The 19,488-nt window shown below is 43.2% G+C and overlaps 1 non-coding gene and 1 pseudogene across 1 annotated transcript; one reads left to right on the top strand and one right to left on the bottom strand.

Annotated features, from left to right (window-relative positions):
- Nucleotides 1-19,488, top strand: part of LOC129684587 (zinc finger protein 14-like) — a 77,625-nt pseudogene that overhangs the window by 12,713 nt on the left and 45,424 nt on the right.
- On the bottom strand, nt 8,521-8,663 carry LOC129684595 (small nucleolar RNA SNORA43). The gene has a single exon (XR_008721363.1). It is a non-coding gene; the product is annotated as a small nucleolar RNA SNORA43 (small nucleolar RNA).

Here is a 19,488-nt window from a genome sequence, read left to right as displayed (position 1 = left end):
TTTCTTTCTTTCTTTCTTTCTTTCTTTCTTTCTTTCTTTCTTTCTTTCTTTCTTTCTTTCTTTCTCCTTCTCTTTCTTTTCCTTTTAGACAGAGTGTCACAGACTCTTGATTACTTGCCTGGAGCTTGCTGTGTAGACCAGGTTGGCTAATACCTCCCCAGTACTTACATAAAAGTGTGCGTCACATGCCCAGTGTATGTCAGTGTTTACTACTCCATGTCACAACCTGGAGGACATTGCTTGGTAGGGGAAAAAATGCAGGGTTAACCTTGGCTGCTTACTCAACCTGAGGCTAACCTGGACTACTTGAGATGCTGTCCCCCCAAAACAAAAACAGCTGAATATGTTGGTACACAAGGGTAGTACCAGGACTCAGGAGGCAGAGGCAGAAGCATGGAAGCAAGTTCACACTAGAGTTTGCATAGAGTTTCAGACCAGTCAGGCCTACATAAGGAGACCTTGTCCCTGATTTCAAAACACCAAAAGATGTCATAAACCGTGAAAAGAAATATGTAGAAGTGAGTAAGGTGCCTGATTCCAAAGCTAATGACTTGAGTTCGGTCCTTACGATCCACATGATGGTGGTGGGGGCACTTTCACAAGTTCTCTGACTGGAACATGTGTGCAATATTTAAGTTACTAAAAATGAAAACCAGGGTGCCGGGGATGTAGGTCAGAGGTAGCCCACTTAGCCTAGCATATACAAAGCTCTGGGTCTCATTGTAGTACCTCACAAACACCTTGTATGAGATAGAAACCTTTTATGTTGCCACTGAACCTGCATCTCCCTGTGTAGCCCCGGCAGTGTGCATGCTTGGAAAGCAGTCAGGTACCTGCTAGTCAGCTTGATATATTATTTAAAAGTCTCCTGGAGGAGGGGACAGGAGCTCCAAAAAGAGGCCAACGGAGCCCCCCCCCCAAAAAAAAATCTTGAGGCCTTGGGGCCCTGCAGAGACTGATAACCCAACCAAGGACAATACACGGAGAGGCTCTAAATCCCCTGCTCAGATGTAGCCCATAGACTCAGTATCCAAGCAGGTTCCCTAATAAGGGGAGCAGGGGCTTTCTCTGGCATGAGCTCAATGACTAGCTCTCTGATCACCTCCCCCTATTATAGGGAACAAACCAATAAGCTTTCCATGGCATGTACATCAGCTCCTGCCTGCAGGCTCTTGCTCTGTTGAAGTTGGTTTCCTGACTTCCCTCAGTGGCACACTATGATGTGAGAGTGTAAGCCAAAGAAACACTTTCTTACCCAAGTTGCTTTTGGTGTTTATTGCAGCCGTTGAGATAGATAACCCCCCCCTTTTTCAAAATATAACCCTCTTTGCTATTCAGATCTGTTTCTTCACTAACTATCCAAATATAGGAGCATATGCTGTCTCACAGTCAGATTCACAAGCAACCCAAAGCCTGATTTGTGGTAGATGCTAGGTCAACATTTCTTTTTTTCTTTTCTTTTTTTAAAGATTTATTTATTTTGAATGCTCTACTTGCATGTACACCTGCATGCCAGTAGATGGTTGTGAGCCACCATGTGGTTGCTGGGAATTGAACTCAGGACCTCTGTAAGAGCAGACAGAGCTTTTAAACACTAAGCCATCTCTCTAGCCCCCTCAACATTTCTTGTCATGGCATTGTCACACAGGCCTGAAAACTCAGCACTTAACAGACTGAGTCAGGGGAGGATAAAGAGCTCGAAAACAGCTCGGCTATATGGCAAAGGATAGACTCAAGGATAAATGAATGAATACACATTTGTTGCATTTGGCTTTTGGTGAATAGGATTTTGGCATTCTGGGGGTGGTTCAACATTAGACAAGCTACCAGCATCTACAGGCCTTGGTGCGTTCCTTGTAGATGACCAGGACAGTTCCACTTAGGGAAATGAAATATCAAGATTGTTCATGTACTGTGGGCATTAGGACCATATCAGGACTCTGATCACCTGCACCCACACCCCTTTTCTCTGCTTTGAACAGAAACCATGCCTCAATGTAACATCATGGAAGAGGGCTGCGGCTTTATAGACATCATGAGTTTCTTTGGACCACCAGCTCCCTAGTAACAACACAAAGACCTTTCTTATTTATGAGAGCTTTAGGCCTTAGCTTACTCTTGCTCCCAACTAGCTCTTGTAACTTAAATTAACCCAATTACATTAGTCTATGTTCTGCCATGTAATTCGTTACTTCTCAGTTTTATACATTTGACTTCCTCTGTGTCTCAATGGCAAATCTTTCCATGCCTGATTGTTTCCCAGAAATCCTGTCTATTCTCTCCTCCTCAGCTGTTGGTCCTTCATCTCTTTATTAAATCAATCAGAAGGTGTTGTAGGGAGTGTTTACAAGACATGATGCAGCCATACACAAAGCACAAAAAAAGCACTCCAGCACAGCTGCATTCACAGAACATTTGCGTGCTGATGTCAAGCAGTCATTACTGCTCTCTGACACTTGAGGGTGTTTTAAGCAAGCATGGAGGGGCTAAAAGCCATGACAAGTGGCATAAGATTCAAAGAAGTGGTCTGAAAGACGCTTAGAATGTGTTCTTCTTTGACTTCTTATATCCCACTGTAACCTAGATATTGTGTTCTCCCTCTCTCAACCTCTGAGATTACAGGCAGGTTTATGCAATGATGGGAATAACACTGTTCTTATATGCCACATGCTACTGGGCAAACCCTTTACCAATCAAATTAGGGACTCAACTATAAGAACTGTAAGTTTGTTTGCCTTTAATTCTAGCACTCAGAAGGCAGAAGCAGGTGGATCTGTGAGTCTCAGGCCAGCCTGGTCTGCAGAATGAGTTCCTAGCAGTAAGTCTGTTTGCCACTGTGTGTTGGAGGCATCTTGTTTGTCCCTGTGGGCTGACATTTCCAAATTCACAGTTTCAAAACACCGTCAGGGTACTGCTTCAGCTAACTGCTCAAGACCACCCTTCTCTGCTTCTCTCCTTATAGCCCCCACCTCCTCTCACACCTGCTCCCTTCTGCACCTCCTCTGGCACCTCCTGCTTTCCTGCCTGCTTCTTTCTCCCTGTTCCCCTCCTCAGCTGCTCTTTCCCATTTTCCAATGCACCGGCTCCTTCGATACCTGCTCCTCCCCCATCTGCTCCTCCCCCACTTCCTGTAGTGCTTTCTGTTTCAAGCAATGAAGCAGGATTGGTTCTTTGCTCTAGCAGCACTCCCTAGGTATTAGGCACCTCTCCTTTACCTTATTTCTTTTTTTGAAGTCCAATGGGCCCCTCTTTACTGTATTCTTCTACAAGGACAGCTGCAGTGTCCTGCCTGTGTTGTCTGACAGACCCTTCTTTCTTCAGAATGACTACTGTCATTTAACATGAAACTGTGGGGAGTGTATTTGGCTTCATTTAGGTTCCATTGACACATGGGAGGACAATGAAATCACTGGCCCATGACAGACCTAATGAAGAGAGGGCATTAAAACCTTAAGAGGTTGGGACCAAAAGAGATAACTTCCAAAGAGGCTGAGTGGGGTAGCATTGACATTCTACAAAAACTCTGAAAATTTCAAGGAACTGGTAGATTTGAATAATTTGCATGATGTGACAGTTTTCTGTGTTTAGTGAGTGTTTTCAAGTCCCTGAAGTAAATAAATCATTTTGAGCCAGAAATCTCCCGATGCATGCATCTAGTACCAGTAGTTGGGCAGACGGAGGCAGGAGGGCTTCTCTAGCTTCCCTGCTATTTTACACACCCCTCCCGCAGTGTCACAGGCACCAGGGGTCATGAGTGCGTCAGCAGGGACAAATTTTCTGAGTTGTTTTCTCCTGCACCTTCATGTGCATGCCCAGGGTCAGCCTCAGGTCCTCTGTCTTACACTAGTATTATAGTTAGCTGTTGAGCTATACTTACCTGTTGAGCCAAAACACTGGGCCACTATTATTTTTCTTCAAAGAGCCCTTTCTTATTTTTCAGAGATATAGCTTGAAATATCTTTGTAGCCCAAGCCGGCTGGAAACTATTTTACCCACTTAGCCTAGACTGACGTTTAGCTTAGTTTCCTGCTTCAGCCTCCAAGAAATGGGATTGCAGATCAGTTCTGAGACAGAATTCTACAAATGCACAAATTTCTCTGTCTCTTGTGTCTACACCACTGTGTAGCACTGACTGTCCTAGAACTTGGGACAGAACTTAGAACTCAAATTCACAGAGAACCCCCTGCCTCTGGCTCCTGAGTGCTGGGGTCAAAGGCATGCACCACCACCGCCTTGCTCAACCCCCCTTTCTTGTCAAACTTTTTTGATGTGAATCCTAAACTAATCTAGTAATCAAACTCTTTTCTCAGCCTGAAGAGTGGTGGTCTTACAAGGATGGTATTACAGCCACTGTGGTGATAGAAAGATCCTAATTACCAAGAGTCAGATGGGATCTGAACCTATGTGTTATGGTGATATGATGGATAACAACGCCAAATTTAAAGAAAGTTTTTCTCCCTCTCTCCTCCGGCCCCCCCCCTCTCTCGGATATGTATTGATAGTTTAGTCCAATGACTTCCTATCGATTTAGCACTTGTTATTGTCATTCCAGGATGACATTGTACTTCCAATAGTTCTGTTTCTCTCTGTCAATTCCTGAGATTATAGCCATGTACTTTCACCCATTTTATATTGTGCTGGGAATGAACCAAGCGATTCCTGCATGTCCTGCATGCTAGACAAGCACTCTACCAAATGAGCTTATACTCAGCCCCTGAAACTTAGTTTATCTATATATACTTCAGATATGAGCTATGACTTCCCTCACACCATCAATTCTCTTGACACAGTCTGGCTTCTTCAGAGTCCCTGGCATTTACACTTTCTCTCCAGAGTTCCCAGAATTAAATTCTCTGCAGCTGGCAAACATCCAGTCCCTGCTAGTGCATGAGCAAATCATGAATACCTGCTGCGAAGTAGCCTCTTATCCCATACCTGTAATTAATATATATATATATATTCTCATAACATAACTGGATTTTTAAAGAAACCATAACTCTCACTACACAAGGGGAGGGCAAATTACAGGTCAGCATTGACTACACTAAGAGAACTTGTCTCCATGTAAAACAAAATGCAACACAACACACCACCAACCAACCAACCAACCAAAACATTCAAAAGTTCATGGTCCTTCTAGACTAAATATGGAGTTTAAGGCCAGCTTTTGATGCATGACACCTTGTCTCATAAGTGAATAAATGAATAAATAAATAGATTGAAATTCTAACTGGCACCAAAGATACTAAAATACTGTGCTCATCGTCCTTTCGTGTTCTCAAAGATTACTGTGTAGCTTAAAAAACTAATAATGAAATGCTTCATCATATAATATTCTGTCATGTGCCATTGGTTTAACTTACCAAAATTCTAAATATATCTGAAGAGTATTTCATACAAAAAAAGTACCGGTGTTCTGAATTGTGTGGGACAAAGAGGGTCCCTCAAGGATGGCTTAAGGTCTTGTTGGCAGCAGGGAGATCCAGCCTGTGTGGACTGAATGGCGAACAGCCACACAAAAGCATTTTTTATTGATAGATACACAAAAGTTGTTTTTTTAGGTAAAACAAGTTTCTCATACCCAAGTTCCTGATCTAATCTGTTTGGTGAAGGAAAACGTCACACCCTTGTGACCCTACCCTTATTGTGTACTGTTTTCAGTACTCAATAATGCGGCACTTTCCAGGTGTTCAAGGATTGTCTTGTGACAAAAATTAAGCAAAGGCTGTAAAGCTTCTCCAGAAAAACAACTCTATAAATCAAAGAAAAGAATCACTCTTTTCTACATGATTTCTTCAAGGTCAAAATACTTCTAGAAAGTAAGCATGCATTATGATGTCTGCCCTAGATACAGTGAAAAATAACTATTTAATTCTAATGTTTACCCTAGATATAATGATTCTATGAAAATTCCACTAGAAAAAAAGAAATATATTTATACTATGTGTGATTATGTAAATGAATACAACTAGTTAGTGGCCCGTATTAAGAGTGGTCCTCCCCACACTAACCCTGAAATAGCTGTTACTAATGTACCGGGTTTCTGTTTTCTTGAGTATCTATCTCGGAAATTGTTTCCCTTAAACAAGACAGTTGATCAGTAAGTTGAATTGTAAGATAGCGGTGATGGGGAGTGTAGCGCACACAGACAGAATTGTAAGGTAAGGGTATGGGAAAGTATGGAGCTCACATTTGATCTCAGTACTTTGAAAGGAAATTGAGACAGGATCCTTGCCAACATCTAGGGGATGAGTGGCTTTCTTTATGAGAATCTAGATATATTTTCATTTTTAAATGATGTTTCTTTGCAAGCTTGTATGGAGAGCAGTGTCATGGTCCCAGTGTAAACCCCAGATAGTGGGAGTTGGCTCTCTTTTTCCACCATGTGAGTCCTGGCCATCATGCAATGTCAGAATTCCCAGCCATCAAGAAGCTGGGTAGGAAAAGTAGTCTAGGGACACCAAGCCCTTCATTCTTAAACCACCTTTTCATACATTTTCAGTTTCCTGACTTTTCTGGTACCACTCATCCCCTTAATTCCCCTAATTCTCCTAGTCAGTCACCTCTACAGACTCAGGCTAAATTCAATCTGAGCAGATTCATTTTTCCATATCACTGGTAAACTTAAGGTCTATCTCAATCATTTTATCTAGAGTCTGGCTTTACTTTTGACACGCTCCAACTCCTAATCCTATAGGGTTGTAGTTTTTCAAACACAATTCTAATTCTTTGTACCTTCCAGATTTCAACCTTAAAATAGCTTCTCATGATTTAAGATAACAAGATAGTGGATACTGCCCTCACAGTTTTTTTTTATTTTTTTTTAAATTTTATTTTATTATGTATACAATGCTGACACGAGCCCTTGATTATGCCGGAGGACTTTAACCGAGAGGCCACAAAGGGCAGCAAGGTATTGATAAAAGCCAAAGCCAGAATGATTTTTGAATGCTGCTTTAATCACACAAATCACACAGATACCTAAGAATTGCATAGCACATTATATACATCTTATGGGGAATACAACCTGGCCACGGGTACAGGCTCGGACACTTTTGTCTCTAGTGTCGGGTGTCTTCGAGGTCCCGGAACTTCACAGGTCCAGCCAGGCCTCAGATGCAAAGGAAGCTGCGGTTGCTTGGGGGCCACCTTCCAGGGCTGGTCGGATAAGGTGGTCCTTTCAGGGCTGTTTGTTAAGGTAGTCTGGGATTTTCAAACAGCCGTTCGGAAATAGGCTGGTTTTCCGGAGAGTCTATCAGCTTCCTCATCATGGGTCTAGCCTGCCACGCCTGTGTAGGCTCGGGTTGCATTTTTATACACTTTTGGGGGGCATGGCTTGGCTTATCATTCTTTCACACATCATTAGCACACCAGCTGCTAATCAGCTGACGTTACCTAATTTTATTGCTTAATATCTAGGGGTGTTATTTTATTGCAGAGCATCGCTTAACTTATCATTCTTGCACACACACACACATACTCACACATGTCAGCTGCCTTAAGGGTGTTACTTAGTTATTATTACTATGAATATCTTCTTATCTATCCTTGACAGTTCTGCTGTCTTACAAGCTCTCAATGTCTTAGGAGCGTTGCCCAGTCACTGTCACCAAAAATGTTTAACTTTGCTCCTGACAGCTCTGCTGTCTTACAGGCTCACTACAAGTGTTCTGCCTGAATGCCAGAAGAGGGCACCAGATCTCATTATAGATGGTTAGGAGCCACCATGTGGTTGCTGGGAATTGAACTCAGGACCTCTGGAAGAGCAAGCAGTGTTCTTAACCTCTGAGCCATCTCTCCAGCCCCCACCCTCACAGTTTAACTCCTCTGTACTTTTAGTAAAGAATACAAAAGTGTGGGATTCATTGTGTAAATTCTTTTCTTTGTACCCCACCCAGCATTTCTCTGTCTTTGTCGCTCTCATTAAAAAGTTTATTTGTCTTATAGAACCTATAACCAGTTTTTCTCTCCTATGTAATAGAAACTTGTAAGGCCATGTGTCACTTGTAAGGTAGGTGGAAACGTTGCATCAAAAATTGCCCTCCACCTGTAGGGCCAGCACCACAGATCTTACTTCAACAGTCTGGGAAGTACAGTCAAACACAAGCCAACCCAAATATTCCTAATTTAGGACATGGGATACCAGTTTGAGAAGTATGGAGCTGCCCAAAGCCTGTCTGGGAGATTCTCCAGGTCCCTCCTGAGGTTACAGAGGCCATACCTGAGGCCAATGACCTAAAATCATATCTGTACCAGTCCTGGTCAAGTGCCCGAAAAATAGGCCTTATTCTTTTTGGTTTCTGAATCTGGGAGATGTAAAAGGTGAATAGTTCCTTGTAATTTCCTGGTCCCTGTGAATGCCTCCCAGAAAACCCCGATTCCTCACCCCTCCAAAAATCAAAGTTCTGTCTTCCTAAATTGCTGACCATGCACCCTTTTGGTGAGCCCTTGAGTTCGGACCTTGAGGTTTGGCCAACAGCATCAAAAACAAACCCCAATGCCACCTCACCATGGCTCTGCAAATGTCAGGCTCCAAACCATTCTTACTGCTCACTCATTTTTGAACACTAAGTATAGAAATAGCCACTTGCTCTTTGCCCCAGTGCTGGAGGCACAGCTGAACTGCTGTGTTGTGCCTCAGTGGCTGTCAGATCTAGAACAGTGTCTTCAAGGCAGCTAGTTCTGCTTTTTTAGCAGCCTCTCTTTAATCCTCCAGCATTCTGGAGGCAGGGACAGGCTGATTCCTATGAGTTCTGGGCCACCCTGGTCTAGTGGTGTGTTGCAGCCAAGGAGAGGACATAGTGCAGTAATGTCTCAATACTAAAACCAAACAACAAACAGAAAAGGCTGCCTTAAATTGGATAGGCTGGGCCAAGGAGATGGCTCAGTGAGCAAAGGTATTTGATGATATGCTATGCCACCTGAATTCAATCTCCAAAGCCCACCTAAAAGTTGTAAGAAAAGACTCCACAAACTTGTCTTTTGATCCTTACAAGTACCATGATATGCACACACCCACCCCATCACCCAAATATGATAACAAAGTTTTGTAAAAGTGGGACAGGCTGGCCTAGAATTTCTTCTGTAGTTCAGGCAGACCTGTATTGAGTGGGATGCGGATCACTTTGAAATGAGTTGGGACATAGATCACCACAGATCCAGAAATGAGCTTGAGGGTTTGTTTTTCCGTAAGATAGTAACTTTTATTTATGTTTATAGATATTTTTTCTACATTTATATGTGTGTACCATGTGTGTGCAGTACCCTGAAGAAGATAGAAGAGGATGCCAGATCCTCTGGGACTGCAATTAATAGATCTGACATATGGCTGCAAGAATTGAAATTTGGTCCCCTGCAAGAACAGCTGTTGCATCCAGTTCAAGAGCCCCAAAAGACCTACAGGAATCGACTCCATTGCAAAACACACGAGGGTCTTTTTATTACAAGCTCGATGCAGGTGGCTGCCCTTTACAAAGACATAGGGGCAAGTGACCCCCGGCTCCGGGAGATCAAGGTTTTTAAAGGAACAAAAACGCCAGTGGGGTAGTACAAGCCTTGGGATAAGAGGAACAAAACGCAAGCAGGGTAGTCTCTAGGGACGCTGATCTTTAAAATGATTGGTCTGTTTTTAGGCACCAAGACTGCTCACTGTCAGGCCTGGCTACCTAGGAGACATCTGACCTTTGGTTCTTAGGGGCTATGTGACTCCAGTCACACCCTGGGTGGGGGACTGCTGCTGGACCTCTACTCTGAAAGGAATGTGATCTGGTGATTCTGCCCTAGCCCCTGGGCTGGCCCTCCGCTCTGAAAGGAATGTGGGATTCTGCTGTAGCCCTGGGCTGGCCCTCTGCTGTGAAAGGATTGTGGTCTGGTGATTCTGCCCCAGGCCCAGGAATTAACTCTAAGTTTTTTTTAACGTTTACAGCCAATGCTCTGAACCTGGTGAGCCATTTCTCCAGCTCTTTATTCTGATATTTAATGCTATGTTTTTATTCTCAGGGGCAACTTGGGAGTCAAACTTAGGCCAAAACATTTTATTGAAAGCTCTTTTGAATACTTAATTCTAGCAGCGCTTGAGAAATGGTTCTGCAATTTAAAAGCACTGGTTGTTCTTCTAGAGGATTGGGGCTCAGTTCCTAGCAACCACATAGTGCCCATCTGCTGTCTGTACTTGCAATATCAGGGGGTGCCCTGACCTCCAGGGGTACTTTACAAACTTGGAGGACAGACAGACATGCAGCCAAAGCACCCATATATATGTACAATAAGATTTAAAGAACCCAATTTCTTCTACCACTCACTAAATTCTGTTCCTAGATGTCTTAGTTAGAATTTTATTGCTGTGAAGAGACACCACGACCAAGACAATACTTATAAAGAAAACATTTAGTGGGGGCTGGCTTCCTGTTTCAGAGGTTGAGTCCATTATTATCATGGTGGAAAGCATGGCGGTGTACAGGCAGACATGGTGCTGGAGGAACATATAGTTCTGCATCTGGATCTGAAAGCAGCCAGGAAGCAGCTCTCATTCCACTCTGAGCAGAACATAAGCATAGGAAACCTCAAAGCCCACATTCATAGGGGCACAATCTCTACAACAAGGCCATACCTACTTTACCAAGGCCACACCTCCTAATAGTGCTGCTCCCTGTGGGTCAAGCATTCACACACTTAAGTCTAGGAGGCCCAAACATAGTCAGACTGGCATACCAGATGCCCAAGAAACAGGTCAAAGAGCACAGCAGGGCTGGAGAAAGGAGCAGCGTATTACTTCACCTACCAGCAAAGAAAGTCCTGAGTTTAACAGCCCTCAGGAAAGGGATGACCTTGGTTCATTCTGCTAAGGGTGTGATTGGACAGATCCTGTGTTCATGGAAAGAATTTCCTTTCTTTGTTTTCCTTTTTCTTTTCTTTTTTTTTTTTTTCCAGTTATTTAATCCAAAAGAAAATGCCCAGGAGATAAGAATTTCCATGAAAAATGCTGTTTTGTTTTACCCTAAGGAAGCTGTTCAGAGATGTCTTGATATCTTGGTCGGAAGCTAACTGTGAATGTTTTCTTTCCTGTTGTCAACCTGGAACCATGGTGAAGGGAGTTCTATTTTGATCAGTGATTTTACTAACACATACCTAGCTAGCTCTTTTGCTCAATTCTTTTTTGCTCTGTTTTTCATATTGTTTTCTGGTTTTGTTTTGTTTCTTGTTGGTGTTGTGTGTGTGTGTGTGTGTGTGTGTGTGTGTGTGTGTGTGTGTTTTGTTTTTTACAAATTCTGAATTTCTGCAGTTGAGATGCTCTGAAGACAGATGCCACAGCACATGTGTGAAGGTTAGAGGACCTGTTGGAGTAGTGGCTCCTCTCCTGGGTATTGACTTCAGGCCCTCATACTTGGTTGCACGAGCCTTTACTGACTCAGCCAACTAACTAGTTCCTCTCATAGCACTCTCTTCAAACCTAATCCACCTATTCAGTATAGGGGTTGTAGTTGCTCTGTTTTCATTTTGGGGTAGAGAATACTAGGTCCTCATTCTTGAGCCACCCCATACTTGGCCAACATCTGTCCACTGAGATTTAAAGAATAATTTATTTTGAGGCAGCATCTGGTGATGCTCCTGTCTCAACCTTCTGTGCAGTGGGATTCCAGGACTGGACCACTACTCTCAGTCCTGAATTCATATAGCAAATTAGCAATATGAGTCTGTCTTAAGTAATTTAGCTAAAGGTGTTTGAATTATGGTTTTTAAAAATGTGCTTTTGGTATCTTTCACATTTTCTTACGGTCTATCATGTAGACTTTATCTCTAATCTCTACTAGTCTTTCTAACTCTATCTTTCTATACATTGATGCTTTTGTTTCCATTTTCGTGTATGTGTGTGTGTTTAGGTTGTGTGTATATGTGTGTGTGTTTAGGTTAGGGGAGGTCCTTTTGACAAGGCCTGTGGCAGGCTTTCTCACGTGCCCTGATGAAAGCACCAATTGAACATTACTTTTGGTTTTTGTCCATGGGCAGACTTGGGAAGGTCTAGTCTGTTGCTTGGATCATCTTGAAGGAAACTATGACTGTTGGCCTGAAGGGTGTGGTTACTGTGTGCCCACTCTGAGGCATCCTGTGTTCTTCTGCCAACATTGCTAAATTATCTTTCTGTTGACTGTCCCATTCTCCACCTGTACAAAGTGTATCAGAGCTGGGATGACTTTGCAGTCCAGGCACAAATTCTACAGCAGTGCCAGTCTCTGCAGGTCTGGGACTATTCTGTGCTTGGAGTGGAGGCTGGGGCTGGGAACCACTGTGCTGTCTATTAACAGCACTTTGTCTCCAGAGGAGCTGCTCTTGCCACTCAGGCCTCACTAGCCAGTCAGGTACTCCAGACAGAGAGAGCTACTGGTCAGAATGTGGTGGGTGCGTTGGGTCCTGCATGCTGCGTGCTCTGTTACAGGGCTGAGGAAGGTTCGCCTGGTCCCTTGTGGTACTGTGACCCACTGCTGGGAGCTGTGAAGAGACTGGAGCAAACTTGGAATTCAAGGGGCTGGGGAAGCTGTCCCCACTCAGTGGGGACAGTCCTTGTAAGGGTTTGTACTGGGAGCTGGACTAGGTGTCCTGTGTGATTCTGTTTGTTCACCTAAGGTCCCTGCACCTCCCAGGTAGAAGCGACACTTAGTCACCCTGGCTGCGCCTAAGCAGAACATGGGTAGCAGGAGCCCTTGTGTGAAAAATCCTTGCTGCTTTTGTCATTGTGTAGTGAGTGCACCTCAGCTACTTTTACTGTCTCCTGGGGAGGCAGATTTGCTGACTTGTAGAGATCTAGTTTCTCCAGTGTCTTCCAAAAGTCCTGCAGTTCACATTCAGGTGTAGGATTGAAAGACCCCCGGAGGGTATCTTCCGTCTGAGAGACCCCTGCCCAAGGAACAACGAGGCCAGGCGTTCGGATGCAAATAGCAAGAGGCTTTATTGGATACACGGGTACCCGGGGCGGCAAAGTCACTCGGAGGACTTGCGCGCCCTCTGGGTGGAAAGTTGGGGTTTTTATAGGGTTTTTGAGCAGAAGCGTGGTTACAGAAGCGAGAAGCATGGTTACAGGGGGCTGATTGGTGCATTCAAATGAGACCACAATTTGAGTCAGAGTTTGGCAGAGATACCAGGATTCCAGGAACTGGGTGGTCAACATGGTCATGATGACCCCCTTAACGTGGCCCGCCACCTGTTATTTTATTTTTCCCTATCTCTGTTGGAACAGTCTCTGACAGATATCCCATGAGGGTGGTCACAACAAGTTGTTTTTAGCTCAACTGGGGCAGCCTGACCGCAGATATCCCAAGTGGATGACACAGCTGGGTTTCTTAGTAATTTTCCAGTTCCCCATCTAGCCTACAGAGTTTCTCAAAACAGTGGTGTATCACAAAATGGCGTTAGCTATGTTTAACTTAGGGTGAGGCAGGGGTCTTTCAGGATCTCTCTGCAGTTAATTCTGTGCAGGTGTAGTCAGCATTAATAACACATTTGCAAGTAGATGCTGTTGTTGTCCAGTCAGGTAAAGCCAAACCTACTAGGCTTCCTGGCCTCATTCCTTAATATTTATTCTATTTTAATTGTTGCTTTTTTTTTAACCAAGCCTCATGTTCTGTTGTTCTCTTTATTCTTTCCCAAACAGTACAGACTTTATTGCAGTTGTATTTGAAGTTAGAGAATGTCACTGTCTTTAGTAGTTATCTAATTTTGTGTGTTGATCATTTTTTCATTCATGATTACCTTTTCTTATCAGTTTTGTTGTTGGTAGCATTAGTTGTTAGACTTTTTACACATTTTTTATTTTTTTATTCATTTTATATCCCAGGGTGCCCCCTCTCTCCTTACATTCCGGTTCCCCCTCCCTCTCCTTTTCCCTTCCCTCTCCTTTTTTCCCCAGAAAAGGGAGCTCCTTCACCCCATATCAGCCTTCCCCAGCACATCAAGTCACATCAGGACTGAGCATACCCTCATCCCCTCAGGCCAGGCAAGGCAGCCCTGCCAGGGGTAAGTGATCCAAAAGCAGGCAATAGAGTTAGAAACAGCCCACCCTCCACTCGCCAGGTAATGCACATAAAGACCAAGCCACCCATTAGCCACATGTGTGCATGGTTCCTAGGTCCAGACCATGCATGCTCCTCAGTTGATGTCTCTGTCTCTATAAGTCCCAGTGGGTCTGGGTTACATGTCTCTGCTCGTCTTCTTGTGGGTTCCTGTCATCTCTGTCCTCCATCTTTCCCCCACCACTTCCACCAGAGCCCCCGGAACTTTGCCCCATACTTGGCTGCAAGTCCCAGCTTTTGTCTCGAACAGCTGCTGAGTGGAGCCTCCCAGGCAACAGTCAAGTTAGGCTCCTGTCTGCAAGCATAGCAGGACATCATTAATAGTGTCAGGGGCTGGCTGTCTACCATGAGGTAGGTCTCAGGTTGGGCTAATCATTGGTTGGAGCATTCCCTCAATCTCTGTTCCCTCTTTATCCCTCTAGGCAGGGTAAATTTTGGATCAAAGGTTTTTTCGGTGGGTTGTTGTTCCCCTCCCTTCACTAGTCTTGCCTGGCTAGGTGGTGAACAACAGAACACCAACAGCGCAGTCTGTGTGATCCACAATTAATAAATGGGATCTGATGACACTGAAAAGCTTTTATAAGTTGAAGGACACTGTCAATAGAACAAAATGGCAGCCTACAGATTACAAAAAGATCTTAACCAATGCTGTATCAGTGAGCTAATATCCAAAATAAACACCAACAAATCAAATAATCTAGTTAAAAAATGGGGTACAGAGCTAACCAAAGAATTCACAACAGAGGGAATCTCAAATGACTCAGAAATACTTAAAGAAATTCTCAGTGTCCTTAGTCATCAGAGAAATGCAAAGCAAAACAACCCTAAGATTCCATCTTACGGGGGCTCCAAGATGGCGGTGACCACTGCACATGATGTCTGAGGAGGAGAGGATCTGAAACTCTGAAACTGGTGAGTGGATGGGTGGCTGGAGCCAGAGCATTGACTTTGAGGCTTCCTGCACTACAGGGGAGAACTTGGGAGCTGGAACAGATTGGACCTAGGACCACCCCCCCATCTCACCTCCCCTGTAGACGTCTCCAGAGTCTGAGAGTGGTGAACTGTTGGCCCCCTATACTCTCCTGTGCCCCAGTGGCAGCGGTGGCCCAGGTACAGGCCAAACAGCGGAACCCACTGCAGGCCCAAATCTTAGAGTAGAGAACCTGAGGCAGCGGCAGTGTGGAACCCCTGCGCTTTCTACACACACCTGCAAGAGAGTAAGCCCCCAGGAGAGTCAGACATTGGATCCCTCCACCCACAGCTCCACTGTGAGCAACACTGGGATCCCTGGGACAGCTTTCTCAATATTGAAGCCCCTGTTTTGTGGGTCCTCAGTGGAGTCCAGGCAAACAATTCCTTGAGTCAGATGGTACAGCCCAGATAGATCTGAGTGCCTGGAGCACAGTGTGACAGGCTTGTGAGCCACCAAGCCATTCAGGGCACCTGCGCAGGCACACTGCACCAGTGAACTAGCCATGTTAATGAATCAATCGGATTAACATAGTGAAAATGGCCATCCTGCCAAAAGCAATCTAAAAATTCAGTGCAATTCCCATCAAAACACCGACACAATTCTTCACTGGCCTGGAAATTTTCAATTTCATATGGGAAAACAAAAAACCCAGAATTGTTAAAACAATCCAGTACAATAAAAGATCTTCTGGAGGTATCTCCATTCCTGATCTCAAGCTGTACTATAGAGCAACAGTAATAAAAAATAGTTGAATCAAATTTAAAACCTTAGTAGCCTTATGTGGTGCTTCTACCCAGTTAGAAATGCAGCTTCTTGATGACATCGTCTCCAACAGTCACACTCAAGCACACCAAGAGACTGTCCTCATTGCCTCCACCATACCAGATCCAAGGTTTCCCAGGTTCTCTGAGGGAACTGGGTGGGGAGGGAAACAAGGGATAATGCCATGCATTCAGAGAAAAGATATATATTTAAGCCTGAGTTTGGAGGCCTCCAATATTATAATCCTTTCTTAGCGTAGAGAAGGTTATATTATAAAGCCTGTAACCCAGTCAGAGGAGTTGACTCCCCCCTCTTTGGAGGAAATATTTTCTTCCTTTCATCTGTTTGTCTCTCTCTTTTTCTCACTTCCCCTCTTTCTCTCTCTGATTTCATTAGTATCTTTCATTCTTTCCTTTAGAGCTCTCTTTTACTTACGTTATATTTTTGTCATAGTTTCTATTAGCTCAACAGCCTCAGGCTCCTATTTTTGAAGGTATAGTCCACAATAAGTAGGACTAACTGTAAAATTAAGAGGTATGCCCTTTTGGGAGTAGGTTTGTCTTGTTTAGGTATGTCACCCTAGGTGTGCTTTGGAGCACTACAAGGCAAAGGTTTCTTTCTGTTGCCTGCCTGTGTATAACGCTATAACACCCAGCCTCATGCCTGCCCACCGTGAGGCTTCCTTTAAAGATAATAATGGAGTAATCCTCTGTCACTATAACCAATCCCCAAAGTATTCTATTAAAAGAATTGCCTTGGTCATAGTGATTTTTCACAGCAATAGCACGGCCACTAAGGTTGTTTATATATATAATCATTTTGATATATTGTATCTCCATTCTGCATATGTTGCTAGTGGTTCCTTTAGGACAAGGATCCTTTCTAGAGGAAGTTAGTCTCGGAGGATAGGCTTTGAGTGTTTATACCCTCACCACCACTTGTCTTTTGTGTGGTTGAAACTGAGCAGTTCCCCTCTCATACAGCCACACTATCACCACCAATACTGATTCTATCCCTAAATAAAATACAGTAAACTAGAAGTTGCTTCTCTTCGAGAAGCCATTTTTTCTGCCATCATAGTTTTGTTTTTCTATTTGTCTCATTTGGAATTAGGTTCTTCTACATGTCTAGCATCTTGACTTTTGAACTTTGGCAGAGGGTTTTATACCAGGATATCTTTCGTGCAAGACATTCATACTGATCTCCAGAATGATTCGATTGCAGGTGTGTTACATTCTATATACCCATCTTTTTGTTTTTGTTTTCTCTAACTTTTAAAATATGTGCATGAGTCTTTTGCCTATATTTATGGGTGTGAACCATGTGAAAGCATGGTGTTCACTGAAGTTGTGGCGTTGGACAATTCTGTTGGCCTGGAGTTAGGAATGGTTAGGAGCCTCAAAAGTGAGGGCTGGAGATTGATCCAGGTCCTCTGCAAAAGCAGCAGATGATCTTCACTTAGCACATTGTTATTTTGCTGGTGGTGTTAATGTTTTGTTTTCTTAGGATTGTTATTTACTTCACTAATCTCTTTGAGAACTCTTTGATCTGTCAATAAATTACTAACTGCATTTTTATAGGCATATTGTATTAGGTTTACAGTTATACAGGAAACTCCAGTTTGCTGATAGACAAGTACATTTCTTTACTGGACAATTAGTTCTTCGGAGAAATTTTCAGCAAACCCCTGCATGCTTCCTATCTTTTGTTTTATTATTTTTTGAGACAGGCTCTCATTATGTACCTTTACCTATCCTGAAAATTACTGCATAGACCAGGTTGGCCTGAAATCATAGAGAAGGATTCACTTGTCTCTGCCTCTTGAGATCAGAGATTAAAGGTGCGCGTCACCACACCCATCTTTTTCATACTTTTTTTTTAAGTTAGTAATTTTGATACAATTTTGCAGATGTATCCTGAATATTGCTGCTCTGTTTGCATGTCTTTTTGTATATGTTAGTAGGCCTTTCTCCTACAGTGCCATATCCTATTCAATGTGCACAGTAATAGAGGTATGATTCTCCTTTTCTGTTTCCTTCTTAAATGACTTGGTGATTGTATATGAAATTTTGTGCCAAGGAATGACTATGTTGAACATGCAGAATTATATAAATATTTTCAATTTTTTTCAGCATATTTACCATGCTGTCAGTCTCAGAATTTCTATTATAGACATGTATGTATACCTTATATATTCACACACACACACACACACACACACACACACACACACACACATATATACACACACATAAATATATATGCTGTGCTTTAGGATGAAGTGACCTATGAGGATGTGCATGTGAACTTCTCTCAGGAAGAGTGGGCTTTGCTGGACCCTTCTCAGAAGAGTCTCTACAAAGATGTGATGCTGGAGACCTACTGCAACCTTACTTGTATAGGTAATAATATGAATTTTCCTTCACTTTTTATCTAAAGGTGATAAGCCTTTCTGAGAGATCGGTGCTCTTCTGTGATTTTTATTATTAAAGAGTAAGAATGTGGTGACTAAATCATGCATTGTTGTAAGGTTCACTGAAGATACTAATTTAAATTTTGCATAATTTCCACTAATATATCACATATTTTCTGATACTGTATTTTAGGCTACAAATGGGAAGACCACAATATTGAAGAATATTGTCAAAGTTCCAGAAGATATGGAAGGTAATTTTCATGTGCAAGCTGATACATATGTGCCTCTGAAGAAATTTTAATGTACCCTGAAGTTTTAAGGAAAAGCAATAGTTTAAATAAGCACAGTTTTGTGTGATTATTAAATTTTCAAAACTACATATCTCGATGTCAGGTAGCTACCCTCTCTCTTCTCCTATGCCCTTTCCCTAATCCCCTGACAGGGGAGGACCTCCCTCCCCATCTATCTGACCCTAGCCTATCAGGTCTCATCAAGGCTGGCTGCATCATCTTCCTCTGTGGCCTGGCAAGGCTGCACCCCGCCCCCCCAGGGAGAGGTGATCAAAGAGCTAGCCACTGAGGTCATGTCAGAGACAGCCCCTGTTTGCCTTATTAGGGAACCAACTTGGAAACTGAGTGGCTATGGGCTTCCTTTGAGCAGGGGTCTAGGTCCTCTCCATGCATGGTCCTTGATTGGAGTATCGGTCTCTGCAGGCTGCCTTGGGCCCAAGTTTTTTGCCTCTGTTGGTCTCCTTGTGGAGTTCCTGTCCCCTCCAAGTCTTTCTATCTCCCTCTTCTTTCATAAGGTTCCCTGCACTCTGCCCAAAGTTTGGCTATGAGTCTCAGTATCTCCTTCAATACCCTGGTGGGTAGTCTTTCAGAGGTCCCCTGTGGAAGATTCCTGTCCTGTTCCTTGTCTTCTCCTACTTCCAATATCTATCCTGTTTGCCCTACTGAGTGAGGTTTCAGACTCTTCCCTAGGGTCCTCTTTCTTGTTTAACTTCTTTAGGACTATATATTTTAGTATATTTATCCTATATGAGACATGTATATAGGATATATATGTCTAATATATATATATATATGTCTAATATCCACTTATAGGTGAATATATATCATATGTGTCTTTCTGCTTTTGGGATACCTCACTCAGGATGATCTTTCCTATGATTTGCCTGCAAATTTCATGATTTCCTTGTTTTTAATTGCTGAGTAGTATTCCAATATGTAAATGTACCATACTTTCTGTATCCTGTATCCATTCCTCAGTTAAGG

The sequence above is a fragment of the Psammomys obesus genome, unplaced genomic scaffold (genome assembly GCF_907164565.1).
Source record: "Psammomys obesus unplaced genomic scaffold, mPsaObe1.curated_primary_1811, whole genome shotgun sequence".
Classification (NCBI taxonomy): domain Eukaryota; kingdom Metazoa; phylum Chordata; class Mammalia; order Rodentia; family Muridae; genus Psammomys; species Psammomys obesus.
This window is presented reverse-complemented; position numbering and strand designations above follow the sequence as displayed.